Source organism: Myxocyprinus asiaticus, chromosome 40, assembly GCF_019703515.2.
Source record: "Myxocyprinus asiaticus isolate MX2 ecotype Aquarium Trade chromosome 40, UBuf_Myxa_2, whole genome shotgun sequence".
Lineage (NCBI taxonomy): Eukaryota > Metazoa > Chordata > Actinopteri > Cypriniformes > Catostomidae > Myxocyprinus > Myxocyprinus asiaticus.
Genome location: NC_059383.1, coordinates 29,546,077 through 29,572,534, shown reverse-complemented (window position 1 = coordinate 29,572,534; position 26,458 = coordinate 29,546,077). Strand labels below are relative to the sequence as shown.

General features: G+C 37.2%; 1 pseudogene; it reads right to left on the bottom strand.

Moving 5' to 3' along the window:
- The window catches only part of LOC127431104 (tumor necrosis factor receptor superfamily member 1A-like), a 39,781-nt pseudogene extending 13,971 nt beyond the window's left edge, over positions 1-25,810 (bottom strand).
- Between the last annotated feature and the right edge of the window lie 648 nt (positions 25,811-26,458).

The following is a 26,458-nucleotide window of genomic DNA, read 5'->3' as shown; positions in this document are numbered from 1 at the left end:
CACCAAGTAGTATCACAATACCACACGATAGTGTGCAGGGTTTACACTCTTTTCAACCAATGAATTTCCATGATTTTTCCATGATTTTTGATGACTTGAAAAGCTAATTTGGTCACACTTTATATTAGGTGGCCTTAACTACTATGTACTAACATTAAATACACAGAAGACTATGTATTTACTGTGTAACTACATGTTGTTCTGCAAAATGCCCACATTTGCTGCTACTGAGGTTGAGGTACGGGTAGGTTTAGGAGTAAGGGTAGGTTTAGGGGTTAGAGTTGGGTTTTGGGGTAAGGGGTAAAGTTAACAGTGTAACTACAAATGTAATTAAATGCAAGTACTTTAAATGTAATTACATTGCAACATGTATGTACATAAGTACATTGTATCAAATGATTAAGTACATAGTAGTTAAGGCCACCTAATATAAAGTGGGTCCGCTAATTTCCATGGTCAAACATTTAGCCTTTCATTCTGAAAATTGCACCGAAATCACAATCGCAAATTTGTAAAAAAACAAAACAAAACCACAACATTGTTTTTTAAAAGTTCAACTGAAAACATTTAATTTTAAATTTAATCCATACGAACATATTGTGTGAATCCTAAAATGGGTGGGGATTAGTGGCACATCGCTGTCTCTATTTGGTCAGGCAGGGCTCAAAGCTTTTCTACTGGCTCGGTCGGGGCAGTGGTTCGGATTTTTACTTGCTCTGCCAAAATGTTCACTGGCCCCATCACAAAAATTTTAAATAGCTGTTTACCATCACGGCTTTAAAAATGTGTCTGTAGTGAGTAAAAAATTATGTTTTTAAGACAATTTCCCCCAAAATTGTATCACATTTATAATTTGCAAGATATGATTTATGCCTTATGTAACCCCATATCAGTGCTTCACAGATATAAATGAATGAATTCATCATATTAACCTCAGCCATCCAGACATTTACGTAAGTTTTTAAGTGAAGAGTTCTGTGGAGCAAATGATGGGTTTTCTGTCACCCGTTTAGTCTTGCTGTCAACTTTTAAGCTGTGTAGTTTTCACAATCAGGATCAAAAATTTAGTCACTGAGTTAAAGATTTGATTATTGGCTGAAGGTTGATTACTGACTGATACACAAAACACAGAAAGAAAATATCTGTACAATCCAGAAACAAGAAGTGTAACAGGTGTTATGAGAAAAAAATATGAAGTAGAACGTTTTAAACAGTCATCTTCACCTTGCAGCTGAACAGCTCTGAAATAATAATAACAGTAGTGATTTTGTTTCCATTCATATCAAACGCCATTAGCATGTTGAATTAATGTTTACATTTTGAAAAACATTACCGAAATGTATAGGCCTACTTGTACTTTGGATACTGAGCAGCTCAGATTTCCAGCCACATGTATAACCGGGGTTTAACAAAGTTTATTAGGTTTTATTAAGCGCTTCATCTCTAAATGCGAAATAATGAGAGAAACTGCGCTTTTTTTTACTTGGGAACATTACTTGCGCTCTGTCCTGTTCGAGTGCGTGTGCATGTTAAACCATGTCTACACTGCATGGATAGATGAGAGACAAATGCACGGACAGAGATGGATTTACAGAAATGAACTGCTGATTTTATGCGTTCCAATGTGTGGACTGCTCATTTTCAACAACATGTTAAAACAAAGAAATTGGGAATTTTGTGCACTGTGATTGTGAACTGTGGAATGTGCGGACCATCAGGCAGTCCTTGTTGTCGAGCCTTGGGTCAGGTATTCTAAATAACATGATATATTTTAAACTCTTCACCGTGTGTTTTTAATCCAGTGCAACGTAACAATAGGTTACTATTTGTAACCCCGGTTCTCTGAAACATCGAGTGGAGAGATCCACCTATGGGAAGGGCATCCGTACCTGACCTCTGCAGAAGCATCCAATTGCACCAAGTCTAGCTAGACAGATAGAAGCATGTGTCCTATGCCAGGTAAGGCCCGCCCCTTACCTGGGTGCATATAAGGATTAAAGAGAACACCCCGATTAAATGACAGAGTGTAATAAATTAAAATATATTAACTATAAAAAATTCCATGATTTTTCCAGACCTGAAAATCACAATTTTAGAATTCCCTGATATTTCCAGGTTTTCCATGACCGTGGGATAATTAAAATTTTTAACACAATTTGTCATAGCAAAGATGGTTCTTAGAAATTCCACTTGTTGCTCTGGAAGTGGTGAAAATAAGTGATGCATGAACAGGGAGAAGGCTCAAATGGACTAACTTGTTACCTAATACATTCTTAGTTTGATGTAAAAAAAAAAATTAAATAATAATTCTTCGCCGCATCAAAACACCCAGTTCAAAAGGCAACGACTTTAAACTTTTTTTCAATTATTTCTGTGCTTATTTCAAATGTTGGTAACATAAAAATAAAGATATTGTAACGTTGTAAAGACTGTTTTGAGCAGCTGTTTTTATTATAACCAATTCAGCCCCAGTCTCCTGGTAAACAGCAGCGCGAATGTAGATTACGCACACACCAGTTTGATCGCACGGCTCAGGGACGTGATCTAATAAGTGCGAACTTAGTGAAGTTACCGCCACCATGCATTTGTAATTGGAAAAAAATAAATAAACGAGTGCTATGTTTGATTTTTCAGAGAAACAGTAAATCTGTAAATGTTAAGATAAAGCATTTAGGTTAAATGAAGTGGCACTAAATTGTGTTGTGTAAAAAGCTTCTCACTCTCCAAAGTTTTATTTAAATTCATATTATCCATTAGTAGACACCACCGCCAAATTAACACGATGGGATTCAGACGTGTGTGTTTGAAGCCTTGGAAAACCACTCACTGAAAAATAAACAATACCATGTAAAGGGCAAATTCTAATCAGCATTTTGCGCGCTTAAATGGCACTGCGTGAAGGGGACACCACTCGAAAAGACTGTATTTTTAAATGCGATTGCAGACAAATGTCTGATTTAAATGACGGTTTTAGCGAAAATAATATTTACTACCGCACATACAACATAACTTACGGTACTACCGTATTAATGGTACAACAGTTTAAGAAATACTGTGGCATCACCAGTAAGCTTTAGTATTGCGATACTACTGTAGCACCGGTCTATTGTGCAACCCTAGTATGTGCTGGCACCCGCATTTTCCCCTGCCTCGGTGTGCGCCTCATTATCAGCACTTTTCTCCCTCACAACCTATAGAGGGGGTACACACACTCGCAAACCATAAATGCACATAACATATCATAACATAACATATTAATCTATATATAAGCAATTCTTAATTGAAAAATTTAATGAAATACAAATCTAAAGGTTATAAAATTAAATTAGAATTATGGCTCCTACAAGAGATATAGTGTGAGTATCTTTATTATGAGGAAAAAAATTTGTTTGCTTTTCATTTTGGGTGTATGAGAGAGGAAACGAGAGAGAAACATTAGGGGGCTGTTGTGAGTGGACAGACAGGTTCATGCATTGTGTGTGTGTGTGTGTGTGCGTGTGCGTGTGTGTGTGTGTGTGTGTGTGAGGGAGTCAACAGCAGCTCTCTGTATGTGATCTGCATGCAGAGCGGGGGTCTTCTACATCAGACGAGCACTTTACTCAGTCCATGAGGCACCACTTCTTTCTTCTCCCTCTTTTCAGCATGTCACAATGAGAAGGTCTCATTTACTGCTAAACAACACACTTTAGAGCCACCACTTCAAATGACCCACATTCTCCCAGACACACAACACCACTGCCATACACCTCAACAGGCAACTCGATACCACCGGCTTTGACCAACGGCCTACATTTCCCATTATCCTCCATGACAAAAAGGCAGAGATACTGCACTGACTGGCTGACGACCAGTACTGAGATTGTTAATCGTTGGTATATGCTCCTGTTAAAGACATTAGTCAGTGTTATTTCAACCATGTTTTTTTTAAAAGTATGCTTAATAGCAGAATTCCTGTTGAAGAACTACAGTATCCTTGAACCTGAAGAGAAAAGATCCAATCAGAGAATCGCAGCCAACAAAGCGTGCCAAATGAGCTCTGCAGTGACTGCCCACTCCCGTGAAGCACTGTGAATGATGCAATCAATATATTCTCCCTACACTCTCAAATTACTGAAATATTTGTATATATCTGAATATTTTGTAATAAACTTAAAATATATTGTTTCTATACTTTTAAACCAACTACTGTAAATCAATAGTTTCATATATTTATTTATTTTTATTATTTGATTACATAATTCGTAATGCTTCATGAGATTGTGGTTCATTCCCTCATTAGATACATCAAGAACATGGTCATGTACCTTTGTATTTTTGTTCAATTTTCAAGTTCTTTTTTTTTAATAAAGTCAATAACAAAATAAATAAAAATATGTAAAAAGGTCACGGCTGGTATTATTTTGGTTCATTCAACATAATGAAGGTCAAGTTAAGCAAATTACATTGTGGGATTTGCAGTGTGTTTTGATTGTAACCAACACATTTTCACAAATGTAGATCATTCAGGTATTCAAGAATACATCAAATTTGCATACTTTACAATATATATATATATATATATATATATATATATATAAGGCACATAAAGTAAACTCCAGAAACAGTATGGAAGCACGCTATTCCGAACACAGCCCTAGTAGTTTGTCCATGTCCCTGTAATGTTTAGTCAATAAGTTGAGCTGATTTGCTTGCAACAAATTGACACAGAAAATGTTATAATAGCTGTTATGACAGCGTAATATTATGTACCAGTCCTATTAGAACAGCAACAGTGTTGCCAAAACAGAAGAGCAATCAGAGATGGCATACCTCAGTGGTTTATGGCATACTGTGAATGTAACAGCAGAATGTTACTTGTAAACTAGTATCAAATACAGCTGAACAGCTGCGTTCAGACACCACATAGGGTTTTAGAGAATATGGCGATACACGCTACAGTGTGTGACACAGCCCCAAGAATAAGGGGCAAAACAACTATTGCATTGCCAAACCGCAGATTTGAAGAGAAAATCATCATTAATAGCGGATATAAACAAACATCACAATGCCTGCAGTAAACAAACACAGTGAAAGCGTGGAGACTCATAATTTGAGGTTTGAGAAGCAATGTCTGGAACTTGGAGAACTGTACAATGGTCTTCTTGTTGAAAGACAAATTTAGAGTCTTTCAGCCTTGAGGGGAACTGAGATGCCAGTGAGTGTCTACTAGGGATGTGCAAAACAACATACAGTATTTTCAAAATTGACAAGTCATTGGGATGCTTTGCTAGCTGGCTAGCTGACTAAACAGTCTTAAAGCAATAGTTCACCCAACAATTAAAATTCTCTCATCATTTACTCACCCTCATGCCATCCCACATGGATATGACTTTCTTTCTTCTGCAGAACACAAATGATGGTTTTTAGAAGACTATTTCAGCTCTGTAGGTCCATACAAAAAGCACATAAAGGCATCATAAAAGTAATCCATACAACTCCAGGGTTTTAATCCATATCTTCAGAAGTAATATGATAGGTGTGTGTAAGAAACATATCATTATTTAAGTCCTTTTTTGCCCCTTGCCCAGTAGGGTGCGATATGCACGAAGAATGTGAATCACCAAAAACACAAGAAGAATGTGAATGTGATCTGTTTCTCACCCACACCTATCATATCACTTCTGAAAACATTGATTTAACCACTGGAGTCTAATGGATTAAATTTATGCTGATTTATATGATTTTTGGAGCTTCAAATTTTTGGCACCCATTCACTTGCATTGTATGGACCTTCAGAGCTGAAATATTCTTCTAAAAATCATAATTTGTGTTATGCAGAAGAAAGAAAGTCTTCTGAAAAAATGACAACCTCCAGTGTGCTGTCTGTCTGCACTGGTCTCAGAACAGTTAGAAATGCACCTTATTTTCATTCAAACTCAAAGCCTCTGAAAGCAAAGTTTTTCAGCTTTTGCATGAATACATTTATTCTCAATGTGAAAATGCACAGTAAATATATAGGAATGCATTTACTAATGTTAATGAATAGAACCATATTGTACAGCGATGATAATTTTTTTTTTTATTAAAATGAAGCGAACTGACCCACATATGTTCTAATTTTGAAAAATATGTTTTTTTTCTTCAGCTTTTAAGGGAACGCAGTCCTGATTTCAACATATGTGGACATCATGTTTATCAGCACGCTGACGTGCAAAAAATTACCAGATTTTTTTTTTTAAGTGGCATATCAAACGAAACTAGAGATGCTACTCTACATTCAAACAGATTTCAATAAAAGAAAACAAAAAATTAGGTTTCTTACCAGAGGCACTTTTGCTGGCACTGCGCCAGTAGCAGCGCTTCCTGTATATCAACTTTATACTGTTGTCACAAGACAAAATGTGCCAGAAGTTTAACCCTAAAATGAGTGTAGAGTCTTGCGAACAGTATTCAGACAGTTTTATTTCATTTAAATTATGCGTTGCATATAGCAAAGCCAAAATACAACGTCTGCACATGTGGATGCGGGGTCGCACGAGGTTAAAAGTAGGAATGCACCTATATGGACTTTCTTGGTTTATACCGATTATTCACAGGGCATTTTGGCTGATTCCGATAACTAATCATTTTACTTTTGCATTTTAACACTTAAAACTGGAGCTGCTAGCAAATTACTTATAAACTACTAATTTGAAACAAAATAGGTGTCATTTAAAAGCTTGGAATCTGGACTTAAAAAAAATGCACAAAAATATCAGCCGTAGTTCCACTATCGGCACAATAATAATATTATTGTGATAATAATAATAATAATAATAATAATAATATCACAGCTGATAATATCACATGCTAATATACCATGCACCCCTAGTTAAAATGTTTACTCATCTTTTTTAATTAAAAAGAGTGTCTTAAAAACACAACAATCCTGACAGGTTACAAAGGGAAAAAAAAAAGCGTAAGATGCAATGAAACAAGATGTGTCTTAATGTGCATTGCTGTAGCAGAGGTGCTTCAAAAGGAGATCATTTTAAAGACATATCTAGACTGTGGAAACCGTGTAACAGTTAAAGAGCAAACTTGAGCACCGCTGTTAAAAATCTCGAAACTAAAAAGAAAAAAAAAAAACTAGATTAACTAGTCGACCTCACTAATCGACTAGTTGGTTGTTCAATGAACAGTTAACCACTGCAGACCTTCCCTAGTGTTTACAGACAGTAAAAAAGCTTGAGACAATAAAACTGCAAGAAAGAGAAAAAGTGATGAACCCAACCGACTGTATGTGTGAGACCAGAGTTTCTTGACGAGAGAGTGTGTGACTGAGGGGTAGTCTGAGACAAACTTTGGCTCCATTGGAACTCTCTGGATGTCAGCCATGCCTTGTTGTTCTAAGGGAGTTTCCTGGATTGCAGCGCTGTCGAGCCACACTCTCTCTGCTCTCGCGTCAGACTTTCCACAGACGTTCCAATACACACACATGCACAATCACACCATTTAGACACAGCCGTCGGGAGGTGGGGTCAGAGAGCGACAGCTATGAGAGCTGGAGGAATTTGAAGAGAAAGGGAAAAGGAGAAGAGATACAATAGACAGAGTGTGAGAGACAGAGTGCAAATCGGAGGGTAGACGCATGGGAGTTTGGGAAGAAACTTCACAGCAAGAGAAAGGAGAGGAGGAAATAAAGATTTCTTACTCCAAACGGACACACTGAAACCATTCAGATGAGTGGAACATTAATTGGGCTATAGCACAACTTAAGTCTTGCTCTCACACCAAAATACACACATGCACTTAAAAGCTTCAACTTTCCCAGACAGGGCAAAATAGTTTGTACTGGAAGTTTTAGTTGTAAGGATGTGCAAACCTACAGATTTTCAAAATCGACTAGTCTGTGGATTACAAGAACGACTAGATGACTAACTAGATTTATCCAAGTCCTGTATAATTTGGCTGGCATAGGGATCACATGACCTTGATTAGATGCATTTCTTAGGGTGCGTTTACATGTTTTATTCATTCAAAAATAGCCAGACGGGGAGCAAAAGAATGAAACAGAACTCAACGGTCTCAAGACAATAAAAAAAAAAAAAAAAAAAGATGAACAGCATCTTAAAAATGCAACACTCATTGTGAGACACTCAAACACAACGGCAAAGAAAATCCATCTGAATGTGTATGGCAGAAGCAACAGTACTACATAAAAGAAATGTAAGACAATGTTCTGAAAGGGTTTTAACCTTTAAAAATTATATATAAGGGGTGTGACGAGATCTCGTGCCATGAGATCTTGCGATATTAAAACGTGACGATATTTCTCGTTGAGGTGAAAAGCTGTCTCACGATATCAGCATGACGGAGTGTGAGGGTGAAATTAGCAGAGAAGATGCCCCCGCCACTTTTAAATAGTTTGTGTGGCAGCATTTTAGGTACCCGGTGGAAACAATAAACACCGACAGAGTGACAGACAAGACACGAACAAAGGCTGTGTCACGTTTGGAAGGCTGCGTCCTCCGGAGGTCGCATTTATCGGCCGCATACGTCAGAGGCTGTTAATTGTAAAAAAAAAAAAAAATGAAATGAGACAGCCTCGATGACGTATGCGGCTGATAAATGCGACCTCCAGAGGATGCAGCCTTCCAAACGAGACACAGCCAATATGTAAGCACTGTAAGAAAATAGTGCCATACACCGCGGCTAACACAAGCACTATGCAAAGACACCTACAGAACCACTGCAGCTCTCAACTAAAATAAACCAGGTCTGAAGAGACTCATGTGAAATCATACAGGAGAGAAGCCAGTCAGTTGAGTTTGTGGCAAAACCTTTTACAGTGCTTGCATATTGTTCTGTCTTTTACTGCATATGATAATTCATACTCAGAAAGTAGAACTGAAGTGACATTCATTACAAAATGATTAGTTAAAACATTTCAAAATGCACCTGCATTGTTTTGCATTTTGTGAATTCCCGTCGAATAAAAGACTATTTTTCTAGTCATATACACTACCGGTCAAAAGTTTTGAAACACATGCCTGAAATGTTTCTCATGATCTTAAAAATATTTTGATCTGAAGGCGTATGCTTAAATGTTTGAAATTAGTTTTGTAGACAAAAATATAATTGTGCCACCATATTAATTTAATTACAAAACTTGTAATTAAAAAAAAAAGAGTTTTTGAAATTGATGACTTGGACCAAATAATAAAGAAAAGCAGCCAATAAGTGCCCAACATAGATGGGAACTCCTTCAATACTGTTTAAAAAGCATCCCAGGGTGATACCTCAAGAAGTTGGTTGAGAAAATGTCAAGAGTACATTTCTGCAAAACCAAGGCAAAGGATGACTACTTTGAAGATGCTAAAATATAACACAGTTTTGATTTATTTAGGATTTTGTTGAGTCACAACATAATTCCCATAGTTCCATTTATGTTATTCCATAGTTTTGATGACTTTACTATTATTGTAAATGTGAAGAAAAAAAAAAATTATAATAAAGAATAAGTGTTTCAAAACCTTTGACCGGTAGTGTATATAGTGTTAAAATATCGTCTCGTTCTTGTGAACCCAGTATCGTGTATCGTCTTATCTTCACACCCCTAATATATATACATAAATATAAAGAAAATAACAAAAAATATTAAAACAAAAATCTAGACGAAGTAGTCAACAACTATTCTGAGACGATTTTACCATGCAAACTTTCAAACCACTAAAACGCAGCACACCAAATACAGCAAAAAAAAATAAATAAATAAATAAATCTAAACAAAAATTGAGTCGATTGATGGCTGAAAAGTTGATTAGTCACCATGGTGACCCAATTGTCCCAGAGCAAAATAGTTTGTACTGGATGAAGCACATGTACAAGTTTAGTGCTGAAGTTTGCTGCAGCATGAAAAAGTAGCTGCATTAATGTTCGACACCTGTTTTATCCCCCCAGCAAATGCACAACTTCATCTGGGTCGTACAAAACCCATCTGTGTCAAAGTTCACCAATCTGCCAGTGACATCATCCACCAGACGAAGAATAAACCAATGACAGTAGAGTCTATCTGCCAAAAGTCTACACCAAGAGCTTGTTAAAAACTGCACGTTAGACAAATGCTATGTAAACTCCATGCTCCCAGTCGCCATGGCAACACGCCTGGTCCCGTGACAGGTGGCCCTTTTTCTTTGGAGAGACATGGGTGGGGGGGGGGGGGGGTTGGGGGGTGAGTGACATCACTTCCTGTGTCTGCAAATTCCAGACCTTGTGAATCACTGGATTCCAAAGTGGCAGCTTTCACTAGAACTAACATGTCAGTGTTCTGCTGACAGCTCATAGCTAAACTATGAACAAACAAAGTACATCTATAAGATGGAATAACTCGCTGTTTACTGAAGGAAAGAAAGGAGCTGTTGCATTTATGTTTGCACAATTACAGTCACACCTTTTGTAGCTTGTAGTAAGAACAGTGGCTTCCTGATTTGTTTTCTTCTGTGAAATTCATCAACAATTTCCTAATTTTTAGGGTCTCTCACAAGTAGGGCTCAACAGCAAGGACAAAGGGCCAGTGTGAGAGAGTTCTCTGCAAGTTGTGCTGCGTTATCACTTCATCTTTCATTTGTTGATCTTGAACATATATTTTTATGCCTGGTTTTCTGTGATGCACTGAACATGTCAGCTGAAGTAGAAATGGGAACTGGCCGGGCTAAAAATAAAATTCCTTACTGTTGAGCTAGGTGTGGGTGATATACCGGTAGACACAATAAACTGGTAGAAATTTGACAACCCGTATACATTTTTAATTATTGTCTCTATCGCAATTACACAAAATCGTCATCGCGTGGCAAGAAATTTGCACTTTGTTCAATTCACGTAACACTTTGCATTGTTTTGAGAAGCTGTCGAGTTTCTTGAGGAAAGTTTTTAATAATAATTAATAATAAATAATAATAATAATACTAGCCAACAACATCAGGCTGAAATATGGTATACTGTGCAACAGGGGTCGAACGATATGTTTTTTTTTTTCAGGGCTGATACCGATACGATTATTATTAGTAATCAAGGAGACCATTAACCGATATTTGGGGTCGATATACATTTACAAACTTGTGTCAAAATTCTAACTAATATAAACTCCAACACAAAATGTCCTTTACATGCCTATGAACGTGTTTAATGAAATACTGCAAAACAGAACATTTCAACATTATCTTTAGAAAACTACGGGAAAACAACATATCTACATTATCCTGGGGACACAGCAAGGACACACCAACATGTTTGTCAACCGGTAAGTTTCTTTTTCTTGTGTTTTATCCATTGACTGAGTCCAACAAATCTGCAGTGTGCTAGATAAAGTTAGCCTACATGAAGTTACATGAAGATTCATGTCAAATGCTGACAGGAAATTTTATATGGCTTGGGTATGATAACGAAGAAAGTTCCGGCAAACGTTACTCAAAACATATACATATTGCATATTATGATCTTAGTTATGACGAACTATATGCTTTTCTCCAGAGACATTTTATAGTATTCAAATAGTTTCTGCCTAACGACACATCTGGATGTTTATCTTTACAAGGTAGCTAAATTGTCAGAGGTGGCGAATATGAACAAGGTTTCGCTAACATTAGAAACACATTATTAGTGGTTTGATAACGTAGTCAAGCTGAAGGACCATGTTATCTTTTACTGTTACGTAACTTATGTTTCTAACATTGTTTGACATAATTTGCATATTAATATATCCACGCATAATAAATGGGGCAAAGGTGTAGAGTTATATCTAAGCCAATTTAAGTCATGAAGGGAATATTTTCATGGAAAAATCTTTTAAATATGTCATTTTGATTAACAAAGATGAGTTTTTAGGGGTTAAACCAGTGACTGGAGAGGGACATTAATTCACTAACTAAATTATTCAAAAATAGGCATTACAATATGGTTATTTAATATACTTTATATAAACTATTTTTAGAAAAATTATTTTGTGATATATATTGTTATCATGATATAAATTACTCGCATCATGATATAAGATTTTGGTCATATCACCAACCCCTAGTTGAGCCCTGCCCCAAGGGTCTCTTTGGAATAGGAAATGCGGACTGGCTTTTATCAGGTAGGACTGCAAAAAAGTGAACTATTGTCTCCATTATCAGTGCTTCAAGACTATCCTGATATACCACTGCTGAACCATGACAAAAGAGGCTCAGTAGCATAGGGACACAGGTCAGCCAATTGGCATGACCGGTTAGAACTACGATAAGACAAGAAGTGGACACAAACCAGTTTCCTGCTTTCCCAGGCAATCCATTTCCTGTATATAAGAGGAAACAGCAGGGAGATCTGGTTCGGACTTCCAAGGTCTCTCTGTGAAAATCAGCGACTTGAGCGTTATGGTTATCTCACGAAACATCCTTCAAGGCAGAGCATAGAATGACAAGCAGTCAACACGGATAAGAGAGGAAACGCTCACAAACTCACACACACACACACACACACACACACACACACATATACACACCATCCGTCCAGCCAGTCTGCGGTAGAGTTTGGCCTGTAATAGGTGGTCAGGACGTAGACCAGCATGGTAACCTTAACCTCCATGGTGTAAGTCCTCCAAACCCACAAATACTTAGCACTGGCAGCTCACCAGTGTGGTGCATTCGGAATGGAGGGGACGCCCTTTCCCTTCGGTCTGGGTGACTAATTGTTGGGTATGCACAGAACTATTTGCGAAAAGTGTTACGATTAGGTCAAATTCTATTTATTTATTTTTTTTTACTTATAAAAAATTGTGTCACATTCACAATTTTACTAAGGCAGTGAAATGTTTTGTCTAACCCCCACCCTTTCCGTATATAAGAAAAAAGGAAAAAATAAGCAAATGTAAGATAATATGTACAGCGTTCCCCCATATTCTTCTGATCAATGAATATCCATGACTTATACAGTCCTTCACAATTACTACTGGAATTTTAAAGGAAAAGTTCACAAAAAAATGGAAATTCTCTTATCATTTACTCATCCTCATGCCATCCCAGATGTGTATGACTTTCTTTCTTCTGCTGAACACAAACAAAGATTTTTAGAAAAATATCTCTGCTCTGGAGGTCCATTCAATGCAAGTGAATGGTGGCCAAACTTTGAAGCTCCAAAAACCACAAAGGCAGCATAAATGTAATCCATACCAGTGGTTAAATCCAGTGGTTTGTCCAGACCAGTGGTTAAATCCATGTCTTCAGAAGCGATATAATTGGTGTAGGTGAGAAACAGATCAATATTTAAGTCCTTTTTACTACAAATCTACACTTTTAAACAGGCCTCCAATGCATCTTCACAAGAAGAGGACCGTGTTGTACTTGTTTTTTAGTGATGTGCATTCTTCGCGCAAATCGCCACCTACTGGGCAGGGAAGGCAAAGAAAAAAGGGAGGGATAAAGGAAAAGAAAAAATAAATAATTTGCACAACAGCCCAGTAGGTGATGATGTGGACAAAAAATGCTAATTGCTAAAAAAACAAAAGAAGACCTCTCATGTCCCTAAAAAAGGACTTAAATTTTGATCTGTTTCTCACCTACACCTATCATATCTCTTCTGAGGACATGGATTAAACCACTAGAGTCGTAAGGATTACTTTTATGTTGCATTCATGTGCTTTTAGGAGCTTTTAAGTTCTGGTCACTATCACTTGCATTGTATGGACCTACAGAGTGGAGATATTCTTTTAAAAATCTTAATTTGTGTTCTGCATAAGAAAGAAAGTCATACACATCTGGGATAGCATGAGGATGAGTAAATAATGACAATTTAAATTTTTGGGTGAACTATGCCTTTAAAGCTTTTTAAAAATTATTTTGTCAAGATTGTTCTCAAAGAGCAATTTCTTGCTGATTATAAAAAGAATTTATATTGTAGAGCTTAAAAATTTGAACAAATATTTTTCACTATAAAAATATGCATATGACTTAAAAAATGTATTACTGTTCATGACTTTCAGGCCTGGAAATCAAAATGTTAAAATTCCCTGATATTTCCAGGTTTTCCATGACATTAAAAGATTTAAAGAACAATAATAATTTAAAATGTATAGAAAATATACAGTGAATAGTATAGTATAAAAAATGTCCCCTCCTATAAACAAATAAGGCTGGATCCGTTGTAATGCACGGAAAGGAGGTTTCAATTATGAACGAAGGATGGAGTTGAAAAACAAAAACAAAAATAAAAAGGACATGAAAAACAGAGGTCATACCCAGAATGGGGGCCACCCTAAAAACAGTGGTTACCCCAAAAGCACAAATCATAATTTTCTTATTTGCAGACACAGAGGAATAAATTGGGCAGAAGGAATGAATGAGTTTTCTTTGACTGACTGACCACCAAAGTAAACGTAATCGAGTGCAGTGTTCACATTAAAATGGTTAATGCCAATGGCTGCAAACAACAAACTACAGCACACTTTTCAAAGAAACACTTTGCCTGAATGAAAGCGCTATGTGTGCTGACTTCCTCTGTTACAGTTAAACACGAGTTTAAAACATGAGCTGCTTGCATTTAAACTATTAGGCGAGAATATGAAATCTTCATTGTTGAAAAGTGCAACTGTACGTCTCTCTTTGTATCTCTCTCATTCACGCACACACTCTTGGCACAATCGTGCCTAGCCAAGAATGGGGTTACACAGGTTTCATTGTTTGGAATTACAGTACGATAAGGCAGTCAGTCATTCAGCTTTACACTGTATGTGTACGTGTACAAATTGGACTACATCCGCAGTAGATGTGCAATACATTGCGCTTCATTATGTATGCCGATTAGAATTGGTGGACAGATAGGCCTTTTTTTTTTTGTTCCTAACAGATGATTTTTATCAGAGCTGTCAGTTAAGGGACGACACACCGTTCTTCATTATTTCCAGCAGTTGTGCCTCACATTATCTGTGGATCAGTCTTTTATGCATTATACTGACACAATGCTACTGATATAGGAATTGATGTGCAGTCTCAATGAGAGACTGACAGATAGAAAAAGACTGATCTAAATTTAAAGGTGCACTTAGTATTTTTTTCCTCATTAAAAAAAGATTTACTCCTTAAGAAATAAATAGTAATTTTGAAACATACACATAAAACATGAGCACTCACATGAGATGAACACTCCAGTCACATCAGTAACCTTATAAAAGCTGTTTTATTCTACATGGAGAGGGTCCCCTCGTCAGGACCACCACGTTAGGATCACATGACCAGCTGAATACTACTCACTTTATCTCAGTAACCACCCTGTAATTGGACACTTTAACTCATGGATTTTAGTTAATCATGGCTGACTGTGCTGGGCTCGACATTAACATATGTCCGCTTGTCCGGGTCAAGTGGATTTTTGAAGGGGCAAGTGAAAGAGAATTTTACTTGCCTGACCGGACAAGTAGCCGGATTTAAACGTCAATAATGAAAAAATAACTGGCTACATTTGTGATATATCCTTGGCCTGTGTCACTTATTACAAAAGTTCCTATTCTTATTCTGCAGTTGAAAAAAAAAAAAATCCATGGCATGTTATTTTATAATTCGCTAGCGATCTAGTAATAGCTGCGCGCAGTTTGTCTTACAGGTGGCTTGTGTGTGCGCGCCGTGCTTTACATGCACATGTGCTCCCAGAACGCTGGTGCAAAATGCGGATACGTGCCTGAACGGTCAAACACATTTCAAAATTCCACCAAAATGCCCATCTTGGAGACGTGTTCATGTAAATACAGAGAGTTATGTCTAAAGTGAATGTAAACAGTTGGGGGAAAAGCAGATTTGTATCAAAATGTAGGACTGGTAAGTGTAAATGTGACCTAATAGACCTGCTGCTGCTGTGTGTCCTTAATATTAATCAAACAACCTTAACAAGAAAACGAAAAAGCCCACTCACTGCTCTTGGCTGGATTATTTTAGTAGCTAATATAAAACTAACTCTAGTATAAAAGTGTTAATGTATTATAATCATAGAGTGAAGACCAAAAGTAGTTTTATGTCGAATTCATTCTGAATGTTTGCTTGAATGCCTGATAGGCTACTGCTGTTAAAAACTTTTGAAAGCTGTTCACTTTTTTTTGTATTTTTGGTTTTATTGTTTTATTTTGTTTCTATTCATTGCTTTTTTATTATTGTTATTTTATTACTGACTGTTTACTACTCTTGAATAATTAGAGAACTCAAACAATTCCTACATAATCAGTGTTGAGGAGTAGCTAACTAAAAGTAGCAATGCTACTAACTTTACTAAATTTTTCAGTAGCATGAGAGTAGCTCAGCAGCTTTTAAAACAGTGTAGCTTTTCCAGCAGTGAACTACTTTTTCCAGCAAGTAGTGGTGTAGCGCGACCAAACGCTACATCATGCTTTGGTCAGATTACTAATAGGCGTCTATATTGCGGCAAAATGTCTGACGAACTTGAAGCATATTCTGGCTGCTGCTCAGTATCAGGCAGCGTCTTTCTTCTTCTTTTGTAACGGAAGATCACAAACTAAAATAGTGCATTACCACCATCTATTGGCAGCTTATTACGGCTGATGATAAGAAGAGATTGTCTGATTGTGATGTAAAGCGACCAACCACAGTTTGTTTCCTTTTACAAGATGCAGCCTACAAATTGATAAAAGAACAACATTCTATTCTATGAAACAATGCTTTAGACACTTTGTTGTTAATAGACAACATAGCAGCATATTTACCTATACATTTTTTTTTTTTTTATAAAATAATTCAAAAAGTTAATGCCTTTAAGTTTTTGTTTTCTGTTCTGAATATGTTTATTTCACTTCTCATTATCTGTGCGTTCTTGGGAGCAGCAAAAGCAATAATTACTATCATGCATAAATATTTGATTTCTCAATTTCTTAGCATTTAATTAACTTATTTTCATGTAAAATAATATAAGAAATAATTTATTATGGCATGTATTATTATGCGACAATCTTATTATACAGTGACCAAACGTCCTCTTTTTTGGACCTGAACAAAGCATCCGGCCGGGATTTCAAAATTGACTCTAAATATCTGGGAGATATTTGTAGACCAACTTCTGTATGTGAACTGTAAAGCTGAAACTTGCATGTCAATGGCAAAAAAGTCAGGAAATACAATGAACATGAACACCAGTGAGGGGAGAACAAGCCCCGAGTCTGTATTCACATATTATTCATAGTCAATATTATGTGACATGCACAAAACACCAGCCCAAGGAGAGTTTGTCATAAAAATGTGATCTTTAGGGAAGTAGGCTCTCCTGGGCACAGCAATGAGTACTGAAAAGTGTGAAGTATAGTATAAAAAATATTTTTGAATGGCATCTGATCTTTTCTGTTTTTATTTTAATTTGTTCAAAGTTTAGCTTACCCAAACTGTACATAATTAACAAATGAATTAGTGTTATTATTTGTTGTGTTATAAAACGTAAAATAAAAATCATCAAATTTCACTAAAGTGAATAGTGAATTTCTACAAAGGCACTAGTATTAGTAATAGCAACTGAAAACTTATGTTTGAATGATGCTGCATCCACGCCACAAGATGCCAATGTAAATCTATGACAACATAAACAGTGAGTGCACCTTTAAAGAGAAAATTGTCATTATTTACACATCCTCATCTTGTTCCAAACCTCTACAACTTTCTTCCATGGAACACAAAGAGATGTTAGGCAGAATGTTACCCTCAATCGCCATTCACTTTCTTTGTATGGAAAAATAGCAACATTCTTCGAAACTTCTCCTTTTGTGTTTCACAGATGAAGAAAAGTCATACAGGTTTGGAATGTCATGAGGGTGAATAAATAACAACAGCATTTTCATTTTTGGGTGTAATATCTCTAAGTAAACATAGCCTAATCTGATTAGTACAGTGAGGTTCCCCATTGTAAGTTTTATGGGAATAATCCCATGACAAACACATATCTATGAAACAGATCTACGGTAAAGAGCTTCCTAAAATGACGCTTACTGTAGTGAGGTCACGGCTGCCCTTTTTGATGTAGTATGTATGACAGTCACACACACACACTGAAACTCGTGAACTCTACCTAAACCACAGATCATGTACAGGCACACTAAGAGCTCACACATACTGTACACTAGCATCATGGGTAAGAGCGTGTGAAAAATCTGTAAATGGCTCCTCTAGGGGAACACAGGAAACAGTCAGACAATGTGGAGGCTTCATTTGGAGTTAGGCTTCATGCTGGGCTACAAAACAAACTCACAAACTCTCTCTCACACACACACACACACACACACACACACATTTATGACAGCACTTCAATGAACACTACGAATCATTTACTCACCCTCAAGTTGTTCCAAACCCATTCACTTTCACTGCATCTCTTTTCCAAACAATGAAAGTGAATGGTGACTGAGGCTAACATTCTGCCTAACATCTCCTTATGACTACCAACAGACAATATGATCTGCTAAAATCTGTTAACGTCAAGTTTCATCAATACAATTACATTACAACTCCAAATCCCAAATGTAGATTGAATGCGTTTGGACAGCAGCATTTAAAGCCTCCCAAAAGCTCCAGTCTTGGGAGTGTGATTTTTCAGCCTTATAGAGGTGATGGGTGGGTGTCGCTGAGCCCTTAGCTGAGAGATCAGGCGGACGGCCTGCTGTCCTTAGTATGCGTGGGAGGATATTAATAGTTCGAGAAAGCCACGACGGCACAGACTTCCACATTTCAGACTTCCTGATGCTTTTTTGCTTACCATTAACACAGAGAGCAGTGAATAACAACCAGACAGAACTCTCCCAATCTCTTTCCTTTAGAAAGAGGAAGAGAGGGTGAGAAAGACAGACAAAGATGATGAAAGAACAAAGAGTGATAAAAAAATATCAGTGATTAACAGTGCACTTCCTGCGTGAAACCACTTTGCGGTTTTGCACAACTTGTAAGGTAAAAAGCAATTGTGAAAAGACATGTTCGCACCCCAAATCGAGGCCAAGTTGGTTGGGAACATTTAACAAACCATTACAAATTTTAATCTAGAAATATATCTTTCCTTGATAATGTTTAAAAAAAAATATCTCACCCCAAAAATAAAAGAAATATCCGTCATTATTTATTCACACTCATGTCTTTAAACTCCTTATGACTTTCTTTTTTTCCGTGGAACACCAAAGGTGAAGTTTTCCAATGAAAGTGAATGGTGACCATGGTTTTCAAGCAGAATTTTCATGACAAGATATTCACTGAATAGCTTTCAGTTTCAGTCAAATTTTAAGTAGTTTCTCACACAGAGCAAATCATATATCTTCAAAAGACTTGGAATATTGTGTACGAGTCATGGGGGCTACTTTTATGATTCTTTTTTGCCCTTTTTGGAGCTTGACACCCCCTGGTCACCATTCACTTTCATTGTGTGGAAGAGTGCAGCTTGCTTATTCTGTTAAATTTCTACTTCTGTGTTCCAGGAAAGAAAGCAAGTCATACGGGTTTGAAACGACATCCATTTTTGGATGAACTGTAACTAAAAATGGGGCCAACCACCTTAATTTCTTTTTATTTGAATTTAAAAACCTTATTTTGCTCTCAACCATATTTTCTTGTCTCTGATAAACCAAGTTAGCATGCTTCATGTCATCCATTACAACTGGTTTGGGCCCATAGGCAGAACATCTGAACTTATTTAATAGAAGTACATTCCATTTACCCAAACTGAGAAATGTTTTTTTTTTTTTTTTTTTTTGGCAAAGAGTAGAACTTCGTTAGATGGGACAATCGCGATAAAATGCCACAGGAAGAGTCAGAGAAGTTAAATCCAGACAAAAGCAGCCACAGCCAAAGTGAAATAACAATCTCTACCCCTCCTTCCAAAATTTAATTACCATTAAATATTTCCATTTCTTCACAGCCCTTTCCATGGAAACTTCAGGAGGTAAACAGCCTGACTATGCGTCAGAGATCAAAGTCTCGTCCAATGAAAAGCTTTAAAGTCAAGATGACTCAGTGTCTCATCGCTTTGTACGACAGCTCCATTGATTATCAAGAACAGGTCGAACGAGTTTCAAAAGATTTTACTGGAGAGTTAATATAACCTTCACTCTTCTTCTGGTTAATCTTTTAACCATTTATATCATTATCAAAAGAATAAGATGTGTCAGTTTTCCCAGTTTGCGACAATAACACAATCTTGAACAAACAACCTGTTTATTGAGTTCAATTGTAATACGATCAGCAGAGCCACTCATGTACAATATAAATTGTGTAAGATGGCATTTTAAGTCTGAAAAACATATTCCCATGACATTAGGCCAACGCCACGCTGAGCTGCCTCACTCATTAGCTTGACTCAGCTCAGTGAGCTCACATCAGACAGAGGCTTTGTGCCGAATGCCTTTCCCATCGCTCACCCGGACAGGAGGTGCAGTGTCGGCCGCTCTGTTTTTACGCTCAATGCATTCTTTGACCTATTCAAGGTGAACATTAATTCAGGCATCCGCAAATGTCAGACTGAAGTAATTCTAGAAGTGCAGTGTGAAGACTTCAACTAGAATACACCATTTTGAATTAATTTTTAAGAATTTACTGCGCAAAGGTAAGCCTTTGAAGTTTGTTAGACTTTTAAATGATAAACAATTCAACTTTAAAGTCTGGACAAAACAAAACACAAAACAAACAAACAAAAAACAAAAAAAACAAGCCAAACCAAAAACAACAGAAAAAAAAAAATAATAATAATACTTTGGTTCTGTGTAAATGAAAGGCTGCATTATGGCCGCTTTGCTATTGTCATGAAACACAGTATCTTGTTTTCTTTTGGATGCATGAGAATGAATGAACACAACACCATCTTTGTAGCGTAAAGGCAGCTATATGGTTAAATACTAGATTCAATACAGAAAACACATCACAATTCAGTGTACAAACAGATTTAAGAAATAAGACCAGCATTAAGAAAGCAAATATTACAAAGCAGTCATCGCTGTCGGCTACATTTTGAATGGCGAACATTCTAACAATGCAAGTCAACAGGAGATTTACAAACTTTTATCTTAAATTTCTTCAAGTGTCAATTTGACAAAAACCACTAAAGACAGCACATAAAGCCCTATAAACACATGCAGCGCTTGAAGCCACTAGTCTCTGTACAATAAAGTTGCTCGCGGCATTCCTACTGCTGTCACTCTAACGTTAATGGTGGACTCCACGTCTGGCCATATCTTTAGAAAATGTGATCACAGGTTAGAAGGTCATTCCTCATTTGCATAAAGTTAAACCTTTTATAAATTTGTCATGTCGCTTGACACGCCCACATCTAGTCACCAGAGGTCGCACATGTCGCCGGAAGTCGCCAGCTCTCACTAAAAATGAATGTGATCAGGTCGCTTTGTCGCTGGAAGACTAAAGAGTGTCTGTACTTTAAGCGGTTTGGGCTGAATCAAACGCAGAGCTCTAATAATTCGTTTTTTTTTTTTTTTTTTAACCCCTTAAATCTAACTTGAATATTTGAGGAAAAACAACACAGTGCTACCTTATAAGCGCTGCAATTAACTGAAGTGAAGAAAAAAAAACTTAACTAGTGCTATTTCCATGTGTTCTATTTATAGAAACTAAAAAAAAATTGCTCTTTGTCCCCTGACACAATAATAACATAAGGATTTACAGCAATTCTCCCATCTACAAGGTGAATGCTCATGGAAAACATTCTAAGGTGTGACCAAGCTATAAACTGACACCACTGGCTTAAATGAGGCATAACACCCTTATCTAATTTCCTATATTTAAGCAAAAACCCTAATTTAATTCTAGCGAGTTTGCCACAGTGGCAGGTTATCCAATCTGTGATTCACCTTTAGAATCATGGGAGAAGACATAAGAATAAATGACATGGGTGTCGTTTTCAAGGGATAGCCAATGACTGTTCAATATTAAGTAAAAACAGCAGGTAATTATTGTTCGAAGACACTGGATAGGGGGTACGTGTGAACACACTCACACACTGAGGAACAAGCACACACAATAAGCACACTATCAGAGTTTTAACTGGAGTCAGTAGGGACTGAATAGAAGGGTAGCTGTATAGCAGGCACATTGTAATACATGTAACACATCTCCAGTTCAGACATTGAATCTGGGTGCAGTGACCTGTAAGGTGTGGCCACCTTAGAAATAAATGAAACACTGATAGACACCTCACCTTTCCTAAGAAGGGCTAAATGGCAAAAGAAGAAAAAAAAAAAAAAAAAAAAACACGATATAGATGCCTGACCACAAACCCACACAGTATCAAGATGCTTTCATTATATTCTCAGTAACTGAAAGCATCAACAAAACAACACACAAATAATACAGGGTTCCCACACTTTTTGATCAATAACGTTCCATGATTTTCCATAACCTTTCCAGTCATTCATAATTACTGGATATTTTTTTTTTTTTTACATTTTGTAGAGATTGCCAAGGCAGATTTTAATTCATATGTCAAATACCAATCTTTGGAATTAATATATTTATTTAAATGATGATATTTATTAGCATACAAAAGTCTCCAATTAGTGTCTTTACAGACAAACTGATGTTAACACGCTGGCTTGAAACAAAAGTAAAAAAATACAATAAAATAAAAAGCTTTTGCAAAACAACACAAAAGTCTAGTTTTGCCTCCAAAAATAATAATACAATAAAAATAATTTCAATAGTTTTTGGAGGTCTGGAAACAACAACTTTAAAACTCCCTAACATTTCCAAGATTTCCATGACTGAAAACCCTCAATATAGCCCCAAAACTTTGAGAAGATAGGACAAATGTGCTTGTCACAGTAATGGGCCTAAATACCCAACTTGTTTATTGTAGGTAGTGTACAGAACAGGCAAAGCAACAGATATAGCAAGATTTCTAACAAACACACATATACACACACACACTGTTCTGATTACTCTGATAATGAGCGTTGCCTTTTATTGCATCACGCAATCTTCTCCCTTTCTCCTTGTAAATGTGGATTCTATAAACATCTGATGATAAAGAGGCTTTAAAAGGCTCCTAACGAGCAGTGGGATGTAGACCCCCACTCTGGAGTCTTTCTTGTGGATCCCGAGGTATGAAGCACATGTCCTGTTTGGATTTCAGAGCGACTTTCAGAGCCGCCTGGAGAGATACCGTGCACGCTTCCTGTCCATGCCCACACCCTAGAGAGCACACATCGATAACATCTAAAGAGTGTGAGTGGGTTAAAAAAGTCTGTCCGCAATGGAGTAAGAGAGAAAATCTGTGCTAGAAAGACATGGACAAAAGTAAGAGTGAGAAAATGGCAAAAAACTGCGAGCAGGGACCCTTTGCTCTGATTGTGTGCAAATGTTTGTGAGTGTGGGTGGAAAAATTATACAAAGATCTGATTCCTGTCACTGCCATCTGTGTTGACAGGAAGTTTACAGTGGGAGCCGTACGCCTCCATCCATCCATCCACCCACCCCCCCTCCTCCTCCCCTCCCCTCCCCATCCGCTCTAGCTGGCCTAGGAATGTGAGAGCTATGCAGACTGGCAAGGATGAACGGTCTTCATCCAGTACCCAACCAACGAGAGCAGACTCATAACTAAGCAAAGTTTATAACAGGCATAAACAGTCACATTGCAAACAATCTCTGCCCTTTCAATTAAATAAACACATACCGGGCTTCAACCTGGGGCGAGTTTACCTGAGGCTAATGGGGAAAATGGGTTGAAATCAAACAGAGGTTGCTAAGGTAGCAATGGCCGCAAGGTTTGGACATACTTCAGACCATTACTTATTTCTAAGATCATGATTATCTAATCCAATGTTTGTTAAATGGCCCAAAATTACACACAAGTGCTATGCAACAACCTTTCTCAGCAGTTTTAATACACCTGGAGGCTCATGACCCAAAAATGGGTCTTTTCTGACAGGGTTGTAGGTAACAAACGCCAATGAAATTCAAGAAACCATATAATCGTGCATAGTTACAATAGCAAAATAAGTACACTGATCAACTTTCAAAAGGGAGGAGAAAACGCTTCCCATAAATTTAGAGGTTGTCAAAGACTGCACGTCTAATAATAACACTCAACAGTATTTTGGCATAAATTAGGAAGATGCCAACATGTACTTGCCCTTGAAAAACATGAACAAAACTGCACAAAATTAGAGAATATACAACCCAGACTACATTAAATGTGGGCTATGGATTTGCTATTACGTTGAGTTGCCACTTGATGCCCCATGCAAGATCTGAATCATGAAGCAAAACCAGCTCAAAACCACTGCAATACACTATCTTTAGGGTATCTCTTTATTGAATGGTTTAGAGTTTTGAGTTCAAGATACACAGTAAAAGCAAGAGTGTGGCTGTGGGCTCAGGGGAAAGTTTTAAAGGTGAGTCTCAGCATTAAGCAAGTGAAGCGTATTTATAGTGCCACTTTGGCAGCGCAGAGCTGGAAAAAACAACATGAGGGCAGTGAATGGCTCTTTCAATGTGGAATAAACTTAACACTGGCACTACTCTCAGAAAACTCTTCCAAGATGAGGTTCATTTGAGAGGAGAGACTGGAAACTCACTTTATCATAAAAAGGTCCCAAATAACACCACAAGGTATGGCTGTGACTCAAACCCTGGTGTGCTGTCTATGATGCCCAAAAATGCTGTCTAGGTAAACATCTCTCTATGTTTTGAGACAACCTTAACATTTTGAAAATAATAATTAAAAGAAATAGAGAGAGAGAGAGAGAGAGAGAGAGAGAGAGAGAGAGAGAGAGAGAGAGAGATTGATTGAGTACGGGTTTTGTCACGAAATCAATAAATAAATATCGATACATAATATGCTGGTAATATTTAAACGTCTGTGACTAATAGGTTCTTGAACTTTGAACGTTCTCATTACAAAACGCACTAAAAGATAAGACAGTTCAGCATTGCCTGACCGCGCGCACAATTCAGAAACAGTGCGATAAATAGAGAGCTCATTTTTGATATTTACTAACACATTTTGAGTGCAAACTTAATATTTTAGGCGAAAAATACATAAAAGCGATTTAGCAAGGGACAATTAATAACAAGGACTCTCTGGCCGGCTTATTCTCAACATCTAACAAATCGAAAAAAGCAGTGTTCAGGCATCGACAAGTCTGACAAACAAGCACATTATCGTGGCAGTGACTTTGGAACTTTGTTACTAGTCAAAGCGTAGTGTGGCATGATCGATCAGACTAGGATTTCTCCTCCACAGAGTCTGAAAGGGGCCGTTTATACTGCAACGCAACGAATATAACAGAACGCAAGTGTCTCGAGACGCGTTTATAACAGTTGGAATTCCTATAACGTGACAAGACGTATAAAACGCGGCACCCCTACGCGAGACGGTTAAAAAACGCGACTTCAGTCTAGCTCATGTTTACTTAGAGAAACGATTGAAAAATTGCGCGGACGGACGCAAAAACGGGTTCGGTGTGAACGGCCCCTAAAATGTTGGCGACAAGTAATATAAACCCCAAAAAACACATAATTAAATACATTGATAATTAAACAATGCCTGTCCAAGTTATCCTAAAACAAAACACATATGCTTAAACATCACATAGAAACTAAGCGTCAGGTTTACTTACCATGACTTTCATCGTTGTGGAGTTGTCCATCCTGTAAGGATGGCTTGCGTTACTTGTTGAGTCCTTTCACACTCCGGAAACACAGTTTTAAGACCAAACTATAAAATAAAAATAAAAAAGTGTGACAGAAAAATTCAAAATACATCCAATGTATGACAGCCTTTCAGAATCGACACATTACGTCTGCTTTCACGGGAAACGGGTTTGATGAAACAGTTCAGATGTAAAAGTTACAAAGAGCGTTCTGACGTCACGGTAGGCTACGTCATTGCCTCGACCAATCATAGCGAAGGATTGGCTCTAGGCTAATGAGAGAGCTGAGATTTACAAGTGACTGTATCTAGGCCTTCTATATTTGTTCCTCTACATCGTAGAGTTTTCTTCATGGACCTCTCTTCTCTTATTTGCATGCATTATAGATAAATAAACGCAACATGTCACAGTTTCTGTTGATTGCAGTGAAATGGATCAGAGTGTGGAAAGAATTAGGTTAGTTAGTAGGCAAATTCCTAATCACTTCACAAAACTTTACTCTAGCAGTTAGACAAATTAGACAAATGTAATCAACATAATCTTATTTCATACCCTCTTCTCTCACAAAAGTCCCAAGTCGATTGCCACTGTGTGGGCTAACAATAGCATTTAGGGTGGGTTGCCATCACCTTTACCTGAACACACCTTAAAACCATAATTATAAATTAACAGTTTCCTTTAAAAAGACTTTGAGGGGGTGATAGAAGGGGATTTTTTTTCTTTCAGCACAGAAGGCAGGAGGTAATCCTTCATGCCAAGCCTCTGATGCAATGCACACATATTGTGAAATCAGTCCCTCGTGATCTGCTACACTTCATTTGCTCCTCTGTAAAAATGTGAATA